Source organism: Chinchilla lanigera, unplaced genomic scaffold (genome assembly GCF_000276665.1).
Source record: "Chinchilla lanigera isolate Chin_1 unplaced genomic scaffold, ChiLan1.0 scaffold00063, whole genome shotgun sequence".
Lineage (NCBI taxonomy): Eukaryota > Metazoa > Chordata > Mammalia > Rodentia > Chinchillidae > Chinchilla > Chinchilla lanigera.
This window is the reverse complement of record NW_004955464.1, coordinates 366,739-372,738: the sequence shown is the minus strand read 5'-3', so window position 1 is coordinate 372,738 and position 6,000 is coordinate 366,739. Positions and strand designations below refer to the sequence as shown.

Genomic DNA, 6,000 nt, shown 5'->3' with positions numbered 1-6,000 from the left:
GCTATAAATTTCCCTCTGAGGACTGCTTTCATTGCATCCCATAGATTCCGGTAAGTTGTATTTACATTTTCATTTGTTGGTAGGTATTTTTTAATTTCCTCTTTAATTTCTTCTGTGACCCATTGGTTGTTCAGGGGTTGCTATTTAATTTCCAAGTGTTTATGGAGTTTTTGGAGTTCATTTTATTGTGAATTTCCAATTTCATTGCAGTGTGGTCCAATAATATGCACGGAATAATTTTAGTTCTTTTGCATTTCGGAGGGTATGTTCTATGGGAGTTTTTGGAGTTCCTTCTGTCATTAATTTCCAATTTCACTGCACTGTGATCAGATAATATGCATGGGATAATTTCAGTTGTTTTGCATTTTGGAAGGTATGTTCTATGGGCTAAGATGTGGTCTATTTTAGAGAATGACCCATGTGCAGCTGAGAAAAATGTATAGTCTGATGTTGTGTGGTGGAACACTCTGTATACATCTACTAAGTCCATTTGTTTGCAGCTTTGGTTCAGATTTGTTATTTCCTTGCTGATTTTTTGTCCACTTGACCTATCTCTTTGTGTCAATGGGGTGTTAAGATCCCCTGTTACGATAGTGTTATTAATTATATGGATTTTCATGCCTGCTATGATTTGTCTTATATAATTTGGAGCTCCAGTATTTGGTGCATAGATGTTTATGATTGTTATCTCATCCTCTTGCAGTTTTCCCCTGACTAGTATGTAGTGACCTTCTTTATGTCTTTTGATTGTTGTCGGTTTGAAGTTTATATTGTCTGCAAACAGAATAGCTACCCCTGCTTTTTTCTGGGTTCCTGTTGCATGAAGGATTGTTTTCCATCCTTTGACTTTTAGTCTGTGGATTTCCTTTTCAGTGAAATGTGTTTCCTGTGTACAGCATATTGTTGGATTTTGTTTTTTAATCCACTCTGCTAGTCTGTTTCTTTTGACTGGAGAATTGAGGCCATTTACATTTATAGTTACAACCGATATGCAGAAATTTGTTCTTCTATTTTCTTATATATCTCTTCTTCAGATTTTTTGAGCATTTCCTTTATTATTGTTGTCATTTCACTTTTTGCCTGAGAGATTATTTCTGATCTCATCTCTTCTATGGCCTTATGGAGTTGTTTCTTTACGTCTATTGCAATCATTTCAGCTATTCCAGGCATGTGTTTACCAAGTTCTCCTATGTCGATGTCTCCTGTACTTGTTCTGATTGGGGTAGAGTTCTGGGCTTGTGTTTTAGTCTTTTGTTTTGGCGTGCTTGCTACCGGATGCAGAAAGCTCAGTTTCCTTCTTCAGTAGCTGCTCAGCCAAAACTACTAGTGTCTCTACTTTTCCTGTTGTTCAGGTTTGCCCCTGGGTGACCTCTGAGTAGCGCTACTTAGACTCGGGTTTTCCAGCAGTTTTTGATTTATATCTAGTTTTCCCCGTTCTCAGACACGGGCACTTGTGTCGTTTGATGGCCGACCGTCTGATCCAATGTCCCCTTGCAGTTCAGGGCATGTGCACAACCTGACTAGGGTTGCACTGGTGTGGCAATCCCAGTCCGTGATCTATGTCCCCAGGTAATTTACGGTACAGGCATAATTCAGATCCAAACTGCAGGATCTACAGTTTGTGAACCACCTGAATCTGTGTCTCCAGTCAGATCATGATACGTACAGGAACCAGCTGCAGCCCAGATGGGTATCGGTTACAGACTTTCCCAGCCTTCGACTGGGTAAGGGGTCTGGGCAAAGGCAAAGCTCAGACTCGAATCGCAGGTCAGCGCCTTTTGGAGCACTCGCTCACTCGGCACAGGGCATGCAGGTTTGAGAGTCTGTTCACCCTGCCCGCAGCCAGAGAAGACCCTGGGGCTTCTGAGTGTAACCGCCTCTCTGCCACAGGAGCAGGGAGGCCAGGACTCCGTCTGTAATGGTGGCGGGGTCCTGGTGTGCATGCACTGCCCTCAGGGAGTGGCTGGGAAATACCTGGCTCTCTCTCTGCGTTTCAGTGGGGAACCGTGGTGGTGTGGGCGAGCACAGACTCCCTGGAACACTGTCTCTCTCGGCGCAGGTCGCGCGGGGCTGAGAGTTTGTTCACCCTGCCCATCGCCAGAGAAGTTCCTGCGGCTTCTGAGTGAAATCCTCCTCTCTGCCGCAGGAGCAAGGAGGCCAGGACTCTGTCTGTAATGGTGGCGGGGTCCTGGTGCGCACACACTGCCCTCAGGGAGTAGCTGGGAAATACCTGGCTCTCTCCGCGCATTTCAGCTGGGAACTGTGGTGGTGTGGGCGAGCACAGACTCCAGAACTCTGTATTCTTCTATGACTGCAGTCATTGTATGTGAATGATGCAGAAGGAGCCCTGGGCAGACAGAATGCTGAGCAGGCCAGCCCCAGAAGTGAGGAAGAGGAGGCCTTATAATATTATCTGATACCCTTATCATCAGCCATGCAGCTAACACTCCTGTCTTTTTACTAACTTGTGTGAACTTTTTTATTTAGTTAAACTAAATCACAATAAAAGCAAAATGACAAATATGTGAATTTGAAGACAAATATGTGAATGTCCTTGAGGGTCCACTTCTGCCCTTCCACTCATAGGTTTATCTTCTATTTTCACATGTGCCTGGTGGCTGCTTGGCCTTGGGCAAGTTATATAAATCCTCGTTTGTAAAATAAATAAAGATACCTCTTTTAGGAGTCCATAATAATTTTTAAATGAGGTAGAACAAATATAACTACTCAGTCTTTTGATTGACATATATGTCAGTCCAACACTTGCATGCTTTCTTGTATTACTGTATAGTCCATATTCTGTCCAAACCATGTTGCCTTATTCAAGCTATCCTTGTACTAATGAGTTATATCTTATTGATACGCTTATCAGAATTTCTTGTTATTTTTGGATTAACTGTCAGACATCCCAACTCCATTAAAAACTAGGACAAGGAAAATAATTATTTTCATCTATTTCCCCAGGACACATAGTAGGCACCCAAATAAATGTTGAAGCAATGTGTAAAGTGTCTCTTTTCTGCATAGTCTTAGTTCTCAAGATGCACCAGATACTTCTACCCCTCCATGGGGCACCTGTTCTGTGTGAGAACCAACCCAGGTGCCTTGCATAGAAGATCTCAGTTTACCGTCCTAGGAGGTAGCTATTATGTGAACTGGAAAGATGAGTGCAGAGCCTCAGTGAATGCAAATACCTGAAGTATAAACATCAGATATCTTTTTACCATAAACCTATTAGGGACACAAATTGAAAATTTGGAATCCCTTTGGCCTAACATGAAAAATGCAACCTAGATTTCTTCCACTCAAACCTACCTCTCTGGCCATCCCCTCCCCTGTACTGCCAGTTTTGTTGTTTGCATTTTATCTGGATTAACCAGACCAATCTTTACTTTCAACTGAGGAAAAGGTAAACATTTCCTAGCTTAAAAAGTAGAGTACACAAAGTGAAATCATCATCTCTCACTTGTTGGTTATTCACTGTGTGCAGGCTGTATGTTGGACCTTCTCTAGCATTCCTTTTAATTTCCTTGAATATCCTGGAATGAAAATAGTCTTGTCTGTCTTTAGTGCATGAGGAAGCCAGGCTTCAACAGTCTTGAAGTTTGCTACATGGTGCTGCAAAGCCTAGCCCCAGTTCACCTAGACACCTTTCTTCATGCCAAGGTCACAGTCTTACCAGCCCATGTGATTCAGTCCCCCCAGAGGAAGGTGTGGAAGGTTGTTTCCTCCTCCTAGGGCTGAGTACTCAGTCATCACCCCACAAGGCAGGCAGTGAAGTGGAAAAATAACTCCTATTCCTGACCCTGACATCTCTCAGGTGAGAGCCAAATTCTCAGATTGCCAGACCAGTGTCAAATAAACCCACACCACACACACGGTATCAGTGCACAGAGGGTTCTGCCAGAATTCACACTTCCCGGAAACCAGGCTGATGCTGAGAGCCAATCTCTTTTTGTCTCATCTCTGCACAGGCTGAGTACAGAAGGAGTAGAGAGAAGAGGTCTCCAGAAATTGAGTTTAGCTTGCTTCTGAGAACATACCCTGTCCCTTTTCAGGGATTCATGGCCTACCTCTGTGAACACACACAAGAAGCTAAAATGTTCGTGGAGTGGAAGGCCTGGCTCCATTGAAACCCTTATATTCGTGTCTTTTATGTTTCCCAAGAAACTGAGAGTGTTATGGTTTGTGTCTAGATGTCCCCCTAAAGCCTCATGGCAGCCTTAGATGGGGCTTTTTCAGAGGTAGGTGAGTGTAGAATGTATGATACTGGGATTAAGGGTGTGTGATTACTAAATCAGTCCAGGGATTGCTTTGGCACCACCCTATTCCCAGTAACCTAGATAGAGTATAAAAGGGGCAGAAAGACATTGTTAAGATCTCTTGTTGTGTTTGTTTTCTTCTGTTGCCATGAATGTTTGCCCTCTGCCATGTGCCACCCTGCCTTGGAACCAGTCATTTATGGACTAAAACCTCTACAAGCTGTGAGCTAAGTAAACCTTTCCTCCCTTTACTTTGGGTGTTAGGTATTTTGTCTCAGCAACAAGAGAAAAGTGACTAAGAATTGTAGTCAGGTACAGTAAAAAGAACATGAAGTCAGGCAGATGAGATCAAATCCCATCCCACCACTCAGTACCCATCTGGCCAGGAACAAGTCTGAATTCTGGTGAGGCAGTTTCTTCATGTGTAAACTGTAATGGCAGGATTCTCATAAAGATTACAGATGAGAATTATGAAGCAAACAAAGCACAGTAGCTGCTTTGCAAATGTTAATTGTCTTCTTCCCCTTCCTCATGGTCCTTTGCAATGCCTTTTATTAAAAAATAAGATAAATTATAATTGTCATTGGCTTAGAAACTAAATACTTTACAGATTTATACTATTTCTATTTAACCTACCCTCTCAGGACTATAACTGCCCTACATCATGTCATACATTTTACAGAGAGTTGCATTTTTCCTTTTTCTTTTCTACTAAGGAAGTCCAGATGGTCCCCAGATACATTCTCATAACCCGGATGGCCTGCTCCAAGGGTTAAAATAAGGCCTGCTTCACATCCAGATGATCTATTCATAACAAAAGCTGCCTCCTGGCTGTTGCCCACAGCTGAATCCTGTTACTCTGAAGCTATCATTTCATTTGTTTCTGATTGTTCTACAGTGTTTGCATACCTTACATATTAGTATGATCTTTTATAGAGCACAGCCAGAGGGTAAGCCCGCCCAGATCAACTTTCCCTCTGAGCACTTTCTTCTTTGGAGTTCCTCTTGTCTCTATATGACAAACCATTTCTCTTCTATAAGAACTTATTTAAATAGAAAAACATATTTTAAACCTAACATTCTTACTTAACATTCTCATAATACTGCTATGGAATATGGAGAAGTGGAAAAAGATAGCAGGGGAATGTGTGATTTTTTTTTTCCCCTCATGGAGGGAAATCCTTTCACCTTCACTGAGTTCATCAAGGAACATGTTCTATTTAGGGCCAGGAAGGAGCTGGACTGGCTCCAGACCAAATCTGGAAAAAGGTGCTGTATGCCTGTAGTGTCCTTGCCTCTCTTTTTTACTACATTTTTTTTTCTTCAGGAAAGTATCGCAGGAAAGCACAGAGTCTTTTTTTTAAGCACAAAATCTAACAGAATCTCTTGAGTTAGATTCAGGTCTAAATCCTGGTTCTGCCCCAATTGTAAATCCAGGAAGGAATTTGAGTTAATTTTCTGAGTCTCATTTTCATTTTCTGTCAAAATTGGGTATGACTCAGTCTTGCCCAGCATCCTAATGGGAGGACATATGTGAGAGTGACTCACCTCAAAATGATAGAGGGACTTCTGGCATGTCACTACCAGGTATCTGAGTGGTTCCTGGGCACACTGGCCTGTGGAGGATTCATAGGCTTTGCCCAGACCTAGCATGAAGGGAAGCTGGCATGTATTATGCCAACCATGGACAAACTGGCACATGTATGACTTTTATGCTATCTCTGGTGACATTAGGTAG

At 42.5% G+C, this 6,000-nt stretch overlaps 1 protein-coding gene and 1 pseudogene across 10 annotated transcripts in view; both read left to right on the top strand.

The window, feature by feature from the left end:
- Window positions 1-2,126, top strand: part of LOC102019041 — an 11,816-nt pseudogene extending 9,690 nt beyond the window's left edge.
- The window catches only part of Fggy (FGGY carbohydrate kinase domain containing), a 495,194-nt gene that overhangs the window by 310,492 nt on the left and 178,702 nt on the right, over window positions 1-6,000 (top strand). The window lies entirely within an intron of this gene.